General features: G+C 28.1%; 1 protein-coding gene and 7 non-coding genes across 8 annotated transcripts in view; 3 read left to right on the forward strand and 5 right to left on the reverse strand.

The window, feature by feature from the left end:
- Positions 1-17,500, reverse strand: part of LOC124948600 (mannosyl-oligosaccharide 1,2-alpha-mannosidase IA) — a 318,288-nt gene that overhangs the window by 186,348 nt on the left and 114,440 nt on the right. The gene's annotated exons all lie outside the window — the stretch shown is intronic.
- On the reverse strand, positions 6,391-6,463 carry Trnar-acg. Its single transcript has one exon. It is a non-coding gene; the product is annotated as a tRNA-Arg (tRNA).
- Positions 8,012-8,083, forward strand: Trnae-uuc. The gene has a single exon. It is a non-coding gene; the product is annotated as a tRNA-Glu (tRNA).
- Positions 8,352-8,423, forward strand: Trnae-uuc. Its single transcript has one exon. It is a non-coding gene; the product is annotated as a tRNA-Glu (tRNA).
- On the forward strand, positions 8,674-8,745 carry Trnae-uuc. The gene has a single exon. It is a non-coding gene; the product is annotated as a tRNA-Glu (tRNA).
- Positions 9,063-9,136, reverse strand: Trnai-aau. Its single transcript has one exon. It is a non-coding gene; the product is annotated as a tRNA-Ile (tRNA).
- Positions 9,725-9,798, reverse strand: Trnai-aau. The gene has a single exon. It is a non-coding gene; the product is annotated as a tRNA-Ile (tRNA).
- On the reverse strand, positions 10,007-10,080 carry Trnai-aau. Its single transcript has one exon. It is a non-coding gene; the product is annotated as a tRNA-Ile (tRNA).

The following is a 17,500-nucleotide window of genomic DNA, read 5'->3' on the forward strand; positions in this document are numbered from 1 at the left end:
AAATAAAAGGGAAAGGAAAACTCTACGTTGAAAATTACTTTTTCTTTTTTAATGCTCGGGAGAATGGTTGAAAAAAAAAAAGAACAAGAAAAAAAATACAATCAAAAAAAAAAAAAAAAAAAAAAAAAAAAAAAAAAAAGAAAAATGAAAAAGAAAAAAAATATAAGGTAGAAGATAGTTCGAAAGATATTTCCACTTTTAATGTTTCCCTTTGAAACGTCTGAAAGTAGCTCCGATTTGTAAAAGGCTCTCTCTCTCTCTCTCTCTCTCTCTCTCTCTCTCTCTCTTTCTACCAAAAGAAAAAGTTCCATGGTTGGGAGAAAAAGCGAAACGAAGATATTCCTCTTCGGTTTCACGATCGAACTTCTTTCCAAACTATTTTTCCTCGAGACGAGTCCTTTCCTCGTCTACCGGTAAAAAGAATCCGTTCGTCTGTATATACTTTCCCTCCCTCCCTTCCTCCCCCTCTCTCTCTCCCTCCTCTCTTTTCCTCTCCACCTACCGATATCGTATCCCAGCATGAAAAGTACTTTACCTCCAATTTACAACCTTTGAATCGCGTTTCCTTTTCTGAGACTTTCGCACTCGTAGCTACTTAGGCGACACTTGAAACTACTAAATCTCATTATCGAGACGACTCTCGTTGTTCTGAAAGAAAACGCGATAACAACGTTTACGCAAACTATTTTAAGAGCTTCTGATTAAAAAAAAAAAAAAAAAAAAAAAAAAAAAAAAAAAGAAAAAAAAAAGAAAAGAGAGAGAAAGAAAAGAACAAAGAAAAAAGATAAACAAAGAGAAAGGAATTAATATAAATAAGTAAATAAATAAATAAGTAAATAAATAAGTAAATAAATAAATAAGTAAATAAATAAGTAAATAAATAAATAAGTAAATAAATAAGTAAATAAATAAATAAATAAATAAAAAAATAAAAAGAAAGAGATAGTTTTAAAGTTTACATTGTGATTTCACGGTCAAACTTGGAAACTTTAATTATAAAATTATATTATATTATAAAAACAATTAATAATATTAATAAGATATTATATTATATATTAATAACAACAAATGTCACATTATATTATAATATAAAAACAATTAATAATATTAATAATATATGTTACCTTGATGTCGAATAATTCATTCGATATTAAGTTAGTTAGAAATATCTAGCGTTAAACTGGTCGCAAGTACGATATCGATAAGGGAAGTTAGGTGGAGAACATAGGAGGAAAAGAGTATAAATGGGAAAACCATTGCCGGAAGTAAACTCACGTAATTTAGATCTCGTAACGCCGACAAAGCACGCGGCAACGTTTACCTCGTCCCACGAGAACGTTCTTCGGTCTTTTTCGTGTTGCTGAGCTTCGTTATCATTTCTTCTTTCTTTTTCAACTCTCTCTCTCTCTCTCTCTCTCTCTCTCTTTCTCTCTCTCTCTCCCTCTCCCGAGACTTTTACAACGAATTAGTTCCCTATATCTCTTTCTCTGTCTTTCCCGTTAGCAACATACTGTGCTAGTGACCTCAAATAAAAAAAAAAAAAGGACGAAAAAAAAGGAAAAGAAAAAAAAACACAAAAAAGAGAAGAAAAAGAAAAACTAAAAAAGTGACAACGACGACGACGACGACGACAAAATATATTTTTTAAAAAGCTCTTTTTTTATTTCATTTTTTTGTTAGTTTTTCTCTTGTTTTATTTTTTTTTTTTTTCTTTCTTTCTTTTCGTTTTCGGTCAAACCGATTTTTCGATCGATCTAATGCGAAATAAAATATTTTAACGATTTCCATTTAGATCCCTTTTCCATTAACAAGATAAATAGGATCAAAAGTACTGTTTTACCAGACAGTTTCTTGGAATTAAGCCAAAATATATGAGAACGAGGGTAACGCCAACCCTAAAAGAAGATCCTTTTTTTTTCTTTAGGTCGCGCGAGTTATAGCGTCTCTTGTTTTCGGCACTTTTAGAAACACCATTCCGTCCAGAATCATCCACATGTTCTCTCAAACGCATTCTCCTGAGAGCAAGCACATATCCTTAAATAGGTGCATCCTTTTCTCGAATAAAGACACACCTATATGTATATACTGGGTGATCCGGGTAAACATTTTAAACGAAATCTTTCATATTAACGTATGTACTTGATTTTAAAATTTATTTGATTTTATTTCTATTTTCTATTTTCTTTTATATAAATTTCTCGATTTCGATTAAAAAAGAAAAAAAAAAAAATTGATAAATAAATAAATAAATAAAAAAGAAAAATATTACGTCGGAACGTGAAATAATTCATATATGTGAACATATGAAGGCAATTAATTTTCTTTTTTTAATTATTAATTAAAATGCGTCTGATAAATATAATTCATTTCTTTTTTTTTATTCACGATTTTAAATATTTAACTCGAGTGAATTTCAATGAAAATATTAAGATCACGTAATCAACCTTCTATATGTATAATTGTTGATTAAGAAAGTTGATTCTAAAAAAAAAATATATATATATATGTGTATATATATATATATATATATTTTTTATATTTATATAAGATGTCCCAGAATACGTAAGAAATATTTTAAGAATGGTTTAGGTACATGAAAACAATATAAAAAGAGAAATAGTTCGTAAACGTATACCCCGTTCGATTTTGTTTACGAGTTAATGCAATTTTTCTATCGCAATATTTATTTAAGGATTAAAGGAAAGTAGAACAGTAAGAATGACAGAAGTTCTTGAAACTCGAAAGAATGGAATAAAGTTTCGAAGAAATTCGAGCAACATCTGAATATTTGATTGAAGATAGTAATAAAGGAGTCATTGATAAGACATTTGCAGACTTGCATTCAGATTTAATATAAAACATCTCCATATAAAACATCTCCAACGAAAGTAAATTAGCTATTTACTTACTTACTTACTTACTTACTTACTTACTTACTTACTTAGTTACTCAGTTACATAAGCGAACAAAGTTTAAAGTCAAATATAACTCTATGATTGAATATAACAAAAATCAAATGGTTCTCGTTTGAAAAACGAATCTTTTCTCTTTTTTCTTTTTTCTTCTTTTTCTTTCTCTCTCTCTTTTTTTTTATTCTCTTTTATTGTTCAAATAAGTAACCGCCGTAACTAAAATATTTTCCACTCGTTCTGGATACACCCCTTATATATGTAGATGTATGTAGGCAGATATATATATATATAGATTGTTATGTATGTATACTTGTATATACATATATATATATATATATATATATATATACATGTATATACAAGTATATAGTATACTTGGTACGGTAATGAAATGGTCTCTGGGACCTTTCGCGTAGGAGGAGGAGAAGCGAGTTTTATCATCCCGAAACTGGAGAAGGTTAGGCCAAGGTAAAAGAGACGAAGAAGACAAGCCGAAGGATGAGAAAAAATATAGAAGAGCCACGATAACGGCATATTTACCCGTACATACATACATATGTGCATGCATACATACATATATACATACATACATCAAAGAAGCAAAGGGGAAAGAGCACGTAATGGAATCCCTTTTTTAGAGTGCTTGCTTACAGAGCTGATTCCTTAATTTCTTTTTTCTATGTTCCTTCTTCTTTTCTTTTTCTTTTTTATCTTCTTTCTTCTTTTTTTTTTTTTTCTTTTTCTTTTACTTTTTCCTTTTTTCTTTCATTTTTTTTTTTTTATTCTTTTTTTCATGCTCCGTCCCAAGGAAAATTTTCAATTTCAACGAGCAAAGGTGATCTACGAACAAAACTGATCAAATTTATATGTACACGCGAAGTAATACGTATTAGATATACACGTGTTATTTTCTTTTAAGAAGAAAGTGCTTAAAAAAAAAAAATAATAAATAAATAAATAAATAAATAAATAAATGAATGAATGAAATGAATGAAAAATAACTAAACAACGTTTATTTCTACTGATTAATTTTTTAAAAGGAAAACATTTTGTGGAAATGTCTCTCTCTCTCTCTCTCTCTCTCTCTCTCTCTCTCTCTCTCTCTCTTTCTCTCTCCCCGTCTGCCTGTCTTCCTGATTATAATTACTTTCTGGTGTAGTGCAAAATCGCGTTGGTTCAACTTCCGTTTTAAGAAACGCCATTTTCTTCTTAAATAGACCGTGCGAATAATTAAGTTTCCGCATAAAATAAAAAAAATAAAAAATAAAAAAAAATAAAAAAAAAGGAAAAAACAGCGAGATATCTCGTTAATAATACATGAAGCATCTCTCTCTCTCTCTCTCTCTCTCTCTCCCTCTCTCTCCCTCTCTCTCTCTCCCTCTGGTAATTTCGAGAGACTCAGCTTCTCCGTTAGCTTATACATTTCCTTAATGGCGAGAGCTGGTCTTTAAACATTTTCTTTTTCCTTTTTATCTTTTCCAGTTCTTCTTTACTTTTTCCCTTTTTCCATATTCCCTTTTTCCTTTTCTATCATGCATTTACAGTCAACTCGTGATAAGCTCGGAAAAAGCTAGACGATCCTATTCCATCGAAAATACTACTCTTCCTAGCTTTTTTCAAAGGTTTCCCAAGGCGACTATATTTTTCTTTAATTTTTAAAGAAGCAAGAAAACGAAGGGGTGAGAGCGTGTTAGACAAAGTCTAGTAATGCCTACACATACAAACCTGCAAAAAGATCGATCTGTGGTACACACCTATGGTACAAAAAAAACAAGTCGCTTTCCTTTCTCTTGACTGAAGATCAGAGAAGAAAAATTATTATGAGTGAAGGAAATATTATAGAGGTCGTGTTAAGAATACCATGAGAATATGTGTGAGTATCTATGTATATGTATGTACGCGCGCGCGCGTGTGTGTGTGTGTGTGTGTGTGTGTGTGTGTATGTTACGCAAGAAGAAAAAGCTTTTATGATAAAGGAAATAGATCTTTTTAATGTTGCAGAAAAAAAAAAAAGTTAATGTAACTTCTAATCTAATCTTTTCGTTCTTTGAATCTTTTTTATCTTAACATCAATTAAATATTTTACTGATATTTGAACGTGGAGGTGTATAAATTAAATAATTAATTAATATTTCAACAATATTAAATGCGCTTAAACATTATACTGCTTGTAAAATGCATTAAACGTAAAATAATTAAATTCAATATTCCAATAGAAATTAAATTTTGCAATGTTACGATTAAATTATTCATAATTGCGATTATATAAAAATTATTTGAACAATTTCAAAGGGAGCACGGAGTATAACAATCTAATGTTTAAACAATAGCGTATTAATTTAAACATTTCATAACTTCGTAACACGTGTTAAATATATAAAATAGAAATAAATTAATATTTAAATAGAGTTGAAATTTCAACGTGCTCGTTTAAATAATCGTAAACAAAAATGAATTTTTCAACTGACTTCGATCGTTATCGAAATAATTTTCTTTTGGATTTTTCTTTTGCATCTCTGTACAGAACAATCTCCATATGGTGAGAAGTTATTATTTGCGTTATATCAAAAGCTATTATCTAGAATTATACGAGACAAGTTTTATACGACCAAATGGCTGCATATATTTTAATATTTTCTCAAATTTTTACTTTTTCATTATATATACTTGGACATGATATATGTTAATTAAACATAAATAAAAATATTTAAATATATAGTATATAACGATATCTTTTTCGAGAAATGTATACAAAAAATACTAATTTTTTTATTATTCTTTTAGACTTCTAATAATATCTATTAATATCTTCCAAATAGATAGGTTTAAATTTTTATAAAGTAGAGCGTGAAGCCATTCGATTGTGTGAAATTTAGAACGATTCTTTTCATTATTTCGATTAGATAAATAGATTACGCGCCATATGGCGTTAAATTTTTTTTTGCTTCCTTTTAAAAGATAAACCAATGCCATTCATTTTTGTATTGATTTTGAAAGGATATAATAATATATATAAGTAATGTCATCGTTAGATCGTAAATTTTTCATTACTCTTTTTGTACAGATCAAACTTCAATAATTTATTATTTAAAAAATTTTCTAATTATTCAAACAATCTATATTAATTTTAATTACGTATAAAAATTTATATCGCGCACTAATTCCATTGTTAAGTTAAGCGTGAGTCAGTATAACTTTACGTAAGCTTATACAACGATTTATAATGCATAATGATATAGAGTTTCTCTATTGCACCTGCAGTTCATATTTTGTTCATACCATAAAGTTGAACAAAATTTCGCTCGAACAAAAGTTGAACAAAAGTCACTCTACAAGCGAAAAGTGATATGAACAACAGCCTTAACGCATAGTGATAAATGAAATGCATATTAAAAATGATTTTGCGTATAATACAGATATATATATATATATATATATCAGACATTAAAATAATAAAAATTTATGATTCATTAATTTTCGATCCTGCCAGGATTCGAACCTGGAATCTTCTGATCCGTAGTCAGACGCGTTATCCGTTGCGCCACAGGACCGTTGAGGTCACGCATTAGATATATATAATTTTATGGAAAACATTTTTATTAATTATTAGAATATTAATTAAAAAAGAAAAAGGATGATAATAATAAAAATTATTTTATTAGAATTAAATCGATGAAAATATTTTTAATGAGCGTTAAAATTTATAACCAGTAATAATTAATTATTATCAGCAGAAAATCATTAAGTAAATATTGCAATGCGTCAAAATCAAATTTGATCGTTATTTAATCGTGATTAATAATACAACACATTTTCAGTTTTAGTATTAATGTATTAAATTTACTTTTATATGCATTTTTTATACTAATGTATAATTAAAAAAAAAAAAAAAAAATAATATATATAAAAACATAATTTTTTAAAAAGCTTCAAAGTGCATAGAACATCGTTTGAAAATTTTGACATTCAACGAAGTTATATCAATGTATAGAGATACGAATTGCTTAAACCGAATATATTATTAAAACTTTTCTTATGCTTTTACCGAGACTATGTTTTCTCGACTTTTCAGAAACAAAATCTCCATCACTAAATTTTATTCAAATTTACTTTATAATAATAGAGAATATTCTAAAATAATATAATAATAAATATTCTACAATGTAGATTATTTAATTTCAATTATTTAATTTTTCTTTACAAACATTTCAGATTGAGTTTTCTATCTTTCTTCTTTTTTTTTTTTTTTTTTTTTGCTTTTTCTTTTTTACAATAAAAACATTTCTCCATTACAAATCGTTACCATTTCTGCAATAATAGAAAATTTTGAAAATTCGTAAGTTAATATTTTAAATAATATAATAATATATTATATATAATTATTTTGACAAATCAATCGAAAATATTCATTTAAGATGTTTCAGTACTTTGCAATAAAGACGAGCATAAATTGATATTAAAGGAAGTAACGTTAGCAAACGAACGAACAACTTCGTCATTTTACGTCATTTTATAATATACTGACTTTAAAAAAAAAAAAAAAAAAAAAAAAAAAAAAGAAAGAAGAAAAACAACAAAAAAAAAAGAAAAAAAAAAAAGAAAATGAAAAAGAAATTGATACATAAAGCTAAAAGTTACGTTTATATACCATGAAAAACTTAAAAATATCTCCGGAAAAAGAAAACGGAAACTAAACTTATTTTTATATCCCCGCAGGATGGTCCCATTCCTTCATCTGTTCATTCCTTAAGAAAAAAAAAAAAAGAAAAGAAAAGAAAAGAAAAAAAAAAGAACGTGGCAGAACAAAACAAGTATCAGTTCTAAGTTTATTTCTAAGGTAATAAAATATAATTATTAAAATAAAGCACTAATTAATCACATCAATTTTCTATATTTTCAACGAGACATTTATACTTATATAAATTGAGTATTAATTACGAATTAAAGAAACGATTATTAATAATAGATAAATTATAAATAATAGATAATGGCTGTATATATAAAAACGATTAAATATATTTAATTATATGAATGCATAAATGCAAGATATATGATAAAAATTGCATTTGTACATATACACATTAAATCTTCTTCATCAATCCGGTATGGTCTAGTGGCTAGGATACCTGGCTTTCACCCAGGAGGCTCGGGTTCGATTCCCGGTACCGGAATCTATTTTTTTCTTTTCTTTATCTTTTTCTTACTTATAGTTTTATTTTATTTCATAATGTTTCTAAATCTTTTCCAATATTCAAATGATCTACTTGATTAAAAAATAATTATATTTATTTTTCAGACGACATTGACAGTGCAATGAATTCATGCAATATAAAATAAACGAAGCGAACAATAAAAAAAAAAAATTATGAATTACAATAAAAATAATATAAATATTTGTATGGGATAAATTTAGAAAAATTTTAAGCATTGAATAACATATCCGGTATGGTCTAGTGGCTAGGATACCTGGCTTTCACCCAGGAGGCTCGGGTTCGATTCCCGGTACCGGAATATAATTTTTTTTTTCCTTTAACCTTTATAATCTTATTTTATTATTTTATTTTATTTTCTTTTATGATTTTAACCATCTAATTACGTAAAAGATAGATTTAATTATTTTTACTTGTTAAGCAATATTAATTAACTAATTCGTTATACAATACCAAATAAATCGATCTAGAAATAAAAATTACCAGATTAAATGATGATACAAATATTTATAAGCGGAATTTCTATCAATAATGAGAAATTCACTAACATCTCCGGTATGGTCTAGTGGCTAGGATACCTGGCTTTCACCCAGGAGGCTCGGGTTCGATTCCCGGTACCGGAATATAAATGACATTTTTTTTCACTTTTTTTTTCTTATTAAATTCTTTTATTTTATAAAATATTCTGATTTAAACTATCTAATTATAAATAATTATTTTTATATTTCAAATGATACTGATTATACAATACGTTAAACGATATAAAGTAAACGAAGTGGTAATAAAAAAGATGACTTTTATAGGAAATACAATATAAATATTTATATAAAAATTTATAAAAAATTTATAAAAAAATTGAATATTTCTATTAATATGTAAGTTTTATAAATTTTTTTTTGTATTTTATATAAATTGTAAAAAAAAAAGTGAAAAAAAATTGTGGCCCATGGGGGGATCGAACCCGCGACCTTCGCGTTATTAGCACGACGCTCTAACCAACTGAGCTAATGGGCCGATGTGTTGGTGTGTTTCGCGCAATGTTATGTTGTCAGTATCTCTATCAAATCATTGTTAAAATTTTTAAATATTCAATTCTATTTCTATGTATTATGGAATATTTGATTATCACTGATAGTTGAAAAAAAAAAAGAATGATTTCCGTTTGAAGTGGATTACAAAAAGCCAATTAAAATTATATGCAGTAATGAATTGAGAACATGTTATGTTTAAAGTTCGATATCGTTACCCGACCGACTCATTGTTTCTTAATCGTTTCGTTATCGTCACGACAAATACAAATGGAAAAATATACGATCGTTCTTTCAAGTGTCGAATAACGAAGCAATATATAAGACTTATAAGCCGAACGCGTAATATAATCGTTTTTTCGAAAAGAAAAAAAAAAGAAAAAAAAATAAGAAAAGTAAAAAAAAAATAGAAATATCTACACTTAGTATTAGTACCGTGATCGTTACATTGGTATAATATTATTTACAATTTTTATTTAAAAATGTACATTAAGAATTGTATATTTTAAATCAGTCGAGTTAAAAAATAAAAGAACATCTATTTCTGGTGTAAAAAAAAAGAAAAAAAAAATATTGGCCCATGGGGGGATCGAACCCGCGACCTTCGCGTTATTAGCACGACGCTCTAACCAACTGAGCTAATGGGCCAACTTGACAAGAGCTTTCTTGGAGTGAAACATATTTGCATTGAATATTTTAAATAATAATATGAAAAGAAAATTGAACAAAATATTTTTTTTACATATTTGTTTAAAATTATTCTGACTTCTAATCTATGCGTTATTATTGAACAAAAAAGAAAAAAGAAAAAAGAAAAAAGAAAAAAAATAATATTAAATAGGAAAGAAAAAAAATTTGGCCCATGAGGGGATCGAACCCGCGACCTTCGCGTTATTAGCACGACGCTCTAACCAACTGAGCTAATGGGCCGATGCGTTCGCCTGTGGATTATAATGTTATTTCTTTACCAAATGCACACTAATAATCGATAAATAATATATAAACTAATTCTAATTATTCTAAATATCTTTGTTGTTTTACTTATTTGTTTTTTTTTTCTTTTTAAATAAATTTGATTACCTTCATCACAGAAAATCTTGCAGTTAGTGATTCTTGCGACATACCAATTTTCAAGGAATAACAAGTCACCTCATTGACTTACCTGCAACAAATAACAATTGCTAACTCTATCTTTTGAAAAATAATTATTTGTAAAAAAAAAGCATATATATGTATATAAATACTCTTATGTTGTAATTGTGTACACTATATTACGACTAAAAAAAAAAAAAAAAAAAAAAAAAAAACTAATTCAACGTTTATCGGATATACATAGATGTGTTACATGTATACCTCAACCTAGATGTTTATGCATCGGGTAATTAATACTAAACGTTTTCGAACTAATTATCTGAAATAATTCTCGGAGAAAATTAGGAAAAGTGAAACAAGTAAAAGATACTCATCCATATGGAGAGACGTTTGAGTGTAAAAAAAAAAAAAAAAAGAAGAAAAAAGGAAAAAAAAAGAAAGAAAAAATATTCGAGGAAAGAGTATTAACGATCTCTAAATTCGATCGGAAGATGTTAACATAATCAATTTTCCAATGTGCAATTAATAATAGATGAATGAAATGAATATTTTAGTTTTGAAATAAACGTGTTTTAGAGATCCATTACCAATGTATCTTTAATTATGTACATAAGTTATGTTCGCTTAAGAACATACATACATACCTCGCAATTAAATTCTCATTGAAAGTGTTTATTGCATAATAATAATAATAATAATAATAATAATAATAATAATAATAACAATAATAATAAAACAAAGTAAAATAATAACGAAACGATGTAATTCAATCATTTCGTCATATTTATTTATAATATTAATAAATAGTAATAGTACATAGCGATATTATTATTAATTTATAATATAGATTATATTTCTCGTCATAAGGACGGAATAAATAATCAATCCTTTCTTTCTTCTTTTGAAAAATAATTATTAGCAGAGAGAAAAAAAAAAGAAAAGAAGATACAAATAAAGAATTATCCTTAACATCTATCATCGTGCCAGAGGACTATTCGAGTTGCCATTACACAAAACGAATTCTCATCTACCACGAGAGTCAATTCAATATAAGAAAGAGAAGGGAGATTCCATTGGATTGAGTTACCACCCAAGCAGTAGTAGAATTCGTGGTTTTGAAGATAGTGCCATTGGACCAAGACCTGTTAGTCCTTCTTTCCTTTTACCATCCCGCCGACGAACCTGATCGAAGCGACTTAAAATAGGCGGTGCACAAATTGCGTCGACCGAATGCACAAACCACTAATTACTTAGTTTCTCTTACCTCGTTATTCTAGTCTAACGGAAACTGATTCTTTTCAAAATCTTTTTTAAAACCCTTTTCTTTTTTTACTATTCTTTTGAATCAATCACTCATCATGCTGATCCAACAATGTTCCCTTCGGATAACACATAAATCAATTAATCGATAACGTAATATCGATAAAATCTATTCTTTTTTTTCCTTCTGTTTCTTCCTCTTTTTCATTTTTTTTTTCTTTTTTTTTCTTTTTTTTTTTTTTTTTTTTTTTTTTTTTTTTTTTTTAGTTATGAACTAAACATTAATTATTACACTCTTTAATTCGTACATTAAACAGCTTGCTTGTCCTCTTAATGTTCCTTATATAGGTATTAATATTTATCGTTAAATACAACGTAAGATCGGACGATTTTCATTCGTTCATTACAATGTTTAATTTAACTTAGGCACGAGACACACGCTACTGCGATAATAAAATTATTAATAAGCATGAAGATGGTGGTGGGACACACCTTACTATATTGAACGATCCTGAACGAACGAATTTAAGAGTTACCGCTATTACTTTTACATTTCTTTGAGTTACGTCGTTGTAACACGCAAACAGAAAATCCTCTTTCGAAAAACACGATAATCTCTCTCTCTCTCTCTCTCTCTCTTTCTCTCTCTAGAGTCCTCTCGCACAGTGGCAGGAATGATCCAAGAAGGAGGATGCGAGCTGGTTCGCGCGAAACCGCCTTAATTCTGTTTTCAAGCCCGCGGCGATGATTCGAGATAATAAATCTTTTCTCGATGGCACTTTGTAACATTACTGTTCGCTGAGACTTCGCCTTCTTCTCGTTTCATTCCTTCCTACTTATCCTACAATTTTCTATTTTTCTGTAACGCACGAAAAAAAAAAAAAAAAGATATCGTTCGTCTCTTTCATAAATTATAATATCGGATAATATGTTTAAATATTTAAAAAAAAATATCGATCTAAATACGAAATTTTCTTCGAGATATTATTAAAATTTTATTTCCTTTTTTTTTTTATTACGTATATATATATATATATATATATATATATATATATATATACGTATCTATGTGAAAAGTTCGATGATTTAATAATATTTATATAATTAAAATATATATAATAATTTAAAATATCGATTCGTTATTCGAATCAATATTTTGTATTAATTAATTATAAGTATTTTGTAATATAAATTATCATAGTATATTTAATATTTTAGTTCGAGTATAAATAATTAAAATTTGCTTCATTATATTATTATATATCGATATTTTATTACAAATATTGATTAAATATTCAATAATAATGTTCTTATAAATAAAAATAGCCGAACTATGATTAGACAAAAACATCGATAAAATTATTCCCATTATTCTGAAACTTCCTATAATTAAAAAAAATAAATAAATAATTAAATAAATAAAAAACGGAAATCAATTGATTTAAATCGATTAACAAATTAACATTCAGTACCAGTTGGGGTCTCTGATGCTCTGAAACGAGCAACAGAGTCGAACAGTGCACACATAAATACATACACTTACATATATATGTTCCTAATTACCAACTGCCGTCCATTACCCTCACAATGCACTGTAATTGCGTTGAACGTAATTCGTGAGGCCCGCACTTAAAGACAGTCTCTGAGAGAAATTTATCACTTGAAATCATCGCCAAAGGGCCTTGCGAAATTAAAGAGAATTCACGAACTCTCTCACGAGACACGTAGCTCACAAACAAAGACGCGCGTATTAATAAATTAATATACAATACGTATCGACGTAAATACATATAAACGATTCGCAGTGCACGAAGTTAAATGAGAAAATATATGTTAGCAAATTTTATATACTTGTATCGTGAAGTTATTGAAAAGAAAACAAAAAAAAAGAAAATATATATATATATATATACACATATAATTATTTAGATATTTACTTACGTGACTCTGCTCCCCTTCCCATCACCCTTCTCAATGTTTTCTCGTAATTTTCTTTTACATTTCTTTTTCTTTTTATTTATTGTGTTTTTCTTTTTTATATATATATATATTTTTTTTCTTTATTGAACTTAATTTAACAAGCATTTAAAATGGTTAAATCCAGGTAGATAGCTTGTTAGCAAACAGGAATGGGACACAGACTCTAACAGATTACGAGTAGTTTTAAGAAGAAAACGATGACGTCTTGAAAGGAAGGAGGAGTTAGAACCCCCCTTTCGAACGATTCTTATGGTTGCAATTATGCGGTATAATTATCTCCGTAAGTCTAGTAAACCTTTTTCTCGATACGTAAGTGGTTACTGGCACGACCGTGTAAAGGCACTACTTTCGTTATTATCTACCACGTGGAATGTTAGTATCCGGACGCATCCACGAACGTAATGCAACTACGTTGAGATGATTACAGTGATTCAATGTACTTACGAACGCAAAACAGACCCTTAGAAATGTTTTATGATAATCTAAAGAGGAATAGAAAAATACGTGGGAATTATAAAGCCGTATACTTTGTTAAAAAGGTAAAATAAGTATCATAATTATGTGATCAGATGTTAATGTTAGAAAGAGAGAGATAGATAGATACAGAGAGAGAGAGAGAGAGAGAGAGAGATGGTTAACGAGATTTTAAAACGATAGTTCGTTAAATATCTTAGGTAAATAAATGAGTGTATTAAACTCGACTAAGAAGAAAAAGAAAAAAGCAAAAAAGAAAAGATGAAAAAGAGAAAAAGCAGAAAAAGAAAAAATTAAACGGACGTGAAAAAAAAAAAAAAAAAAAAAAAAAAAAAAAAAAGAAATAAAATAACATAACTTTACGCATATAACTCGCATTTTATAATTTATAATGCACAAACATTTGAATGATATTTGTCAAATTTCTTTGGCAATTAATTTCAATGTAATCGAAGATAAGCATCGATTTATATTCTCAGAACGATTCGATTCGTGATATAACGTATTACGTCATAGACGTGTTTGGCCTGTTAATTAATTGCACGAAATTTATCGCGAAGCAGCATCCGGTTATGTTGGGACTGATCCATCGGTAGTAGGAATGAGAAAGAAGTCCCTGGTGGGGGTTATGGTAGTGGTGGTGGTGGTGATGGTGATGGTGATGATAGGGTAGTGGTAATGGTGGTTGTGATGGTGGGGGTAGGAGATACCTCAAACCCCAGCTATGATCACGGCTATTTGATATGCCGCGACACTCAAAACTCGTACATCACACTTAATCGTTGAATATGGAACAGACAGAGCCGACAGTAGCATCCGGCATGCATATTTAAACTGCAATTGTACCCCGTTAACTATTGTCGGCACGCACACTCCCAGAAATTCACTATTAGACTCCCTGGAAGCTCATTTTTCTCAAATATTTCAAGCACCCCAAAGGGAGAGAGAGAGAGAGAAGGATATAGAAATAGAAATAGAGAGAGAGAAAGAGAGAGAGAAAGAGAGAGGGAGAGAGAAAGAGAGAGAGAGAGAGAGAGAGAGAGAAATAGACTGTTGTTCTATCTCTACAAAATTATGTCTTCCGCTGATGAACTTTATTTCACTTGATTAAGCCAACGACCCCTTTTTCCTGCCTCTCAAATTTTAAGTACATAAACACCAGTGTTATCGGACTTAGGATAATGTGATAGTTAATTGTATTATTTCATTGTAAATATTTTTCAATCTATTTGTTTATTTATTTATTTTTATATATACATATAATATCGTGAATTATATATAATTAATATCGTGATATCAAATAAATAAGAAACCTCAATCGTTCAATCATGATACAATTTTTTTCTTTTCTTTTCTTTTCTTTTCATTTTTCTTATTCTTGTTATTATTTTCATAACAAATTTCTATGCAATTCCTTATTTTATATCCTTTCTCTTATATGCAACTTGCACGTATACAAATTACAAAAACACAGATGTTTGTAAATACATGCTTACGTGCATGCATGCATACATATCTATGTATACATACGTGAAAGCATAATTTGAAAAAGAGTTTGCGAGAGAGAAGAAAACGTGGGGACCGTTCAGGGCCGTATACAACTCAAAAGGTGAATTTATTGACTGGCGGGACCGATAAATTCTTTCGAGCTCTGCGTCAGGACGCAATGGCAGACGTTATTGAGCCATTAAATCGTGATTACCCGCGTGTTATTGGCTGCGGTGACACGTAGAAGGTATGTTCTTTTCGTTCTATTCTCTCTCTTTCTCTCTCTTTCTATTTCTCTCTCTCTCTCTCTCTCTCTCTCTCTCTCTCATCCTATTCTCTTTATCAGTCATTTCTTCCGTTATGACCTTTCTGTTTTTTTTATTGTTATGTCCTTAGAACTATGATAAGAGAAAGAGAAAGAAAAAAAGGGAGAGAGAGAGAGAGAGAGAGAGAGAGAGAGAGAGAAAGAGAGAGAGAGAGAGAGAGGGAAGAGATTATCAATACGATTTTAATTAGAAAAAAAAAAGAAAAAAAAAGAAAAAGAAAAAGGGTCCGATTTATAAATCTAAAAAATATATAAATAGAATCTTTTATTTAAAAAATTTATTTAATATATATATATATATTTATATTTATATTTATAATATATATATTTATTTATTTATTTAATAAATTATATATTGCTATGAATATTATTTATATAGATATATCATATAAAATGTATATTATACAAAATTTGAAATAATTTAAAAACTAAGAAATATAGATATATATATATATATATATTTTTTTTTTTTTCATAAGATAATTTTAAACTTGTACCATTTCAATGATCATTCTGATCGTTCGGGATTATATTCATTTATTACGACAAATTGAAAATTTAATATTTAATTTGATTTATTAATTAAAAAATTATATCGCGTTAAATAATATCTTCAGAAAAACTCCCGTCACGAATTAATATTAACCAAATGATAACTAAAGACGGACACGAGAGCTCAAACGAATCTCGTCAAAGAATAGAAAGGAGAAATCCTGGGAACGATTTAACGAGCACCGCTAATGACGATATCTTTGATAAACGTTTTACTCGGTCTTTACGAGCGAGAAGCTACGTTGATGAGCTTCATTTGTAGTCAACTCGTCGTTCACCTTCCGTTTATCATCGTTCGCTAGACGATTTGACGTATCGTTCGATAAAGCAAAAGGTCGTTGGAAAATATATCACTTCGTCGTTCTCTTCGCCCTGATTAATGTCAATCCAAGACATCAATGACATTTCATCGACGACGAAGATTTTATTAGCTGTTCGTGATAGGAAAATCAAAAAAAGAAAAGGAAAAAAAAAAATTAGTAAAAGAAAAGAAAAGAAAAGAAAGAAAAAAAGATGAAAACGATTACCCATCTACGATTTAATTAAATTCGTTAGTTTACGATTATTTCGATCTGAAAACAATTTCGATGACTTAAAATAGTTCAAATCCAAATTAATTTATAATGTGCGTGTCTGTATGTATGTGTGTGTGTATGTGTATGTGTGCGCGTGTATATAATCATCGATGATTATTAAAATGATCAATATACAAATCTAAATGAATCTTTAAAAAAATATTTACATAGCTATTAGATTTATGCTATTATCATAATCATTTGTGATTATTAAAATTATCCAAAATTCAAATCTAAATTATTGATATAAATAATATATATTATTTTAATTATTATAATAATTATTATTTATATTTAATTAATTATTATTATAATTAATACAATAGTACAAAGATAAATAAATTATATATATATATATATATATATATATATATATATTAATATATATATGTATATATATGTATATATGCATATATTTATAATAGATTTACGGCATGTTCGTAATCATTGATGATTATTAAAATGGTTCAAGTTCAAATTAATTTCAAAAAGAAGAAATACATATACATACATACATATATATATATACATACATGCACATACACAGACGTATATATATTAAATTTATGATTATTATCATAATCATATGTTAATTAAATATTTA

The sequence above is a fragment of the Vespa velutina genome, chromosome 4 (assembly GCF_912470025.1).
Source record: "Vespa velutina chromosome 4, iVesVel2.1, whole genome shotgun sequence".
Lineage (NCBI taxonomy): Eukaryota > Metazoa > Arthropoda > Insecta > Hymenoptera > Vespidae > Vespa > Vespa velutina.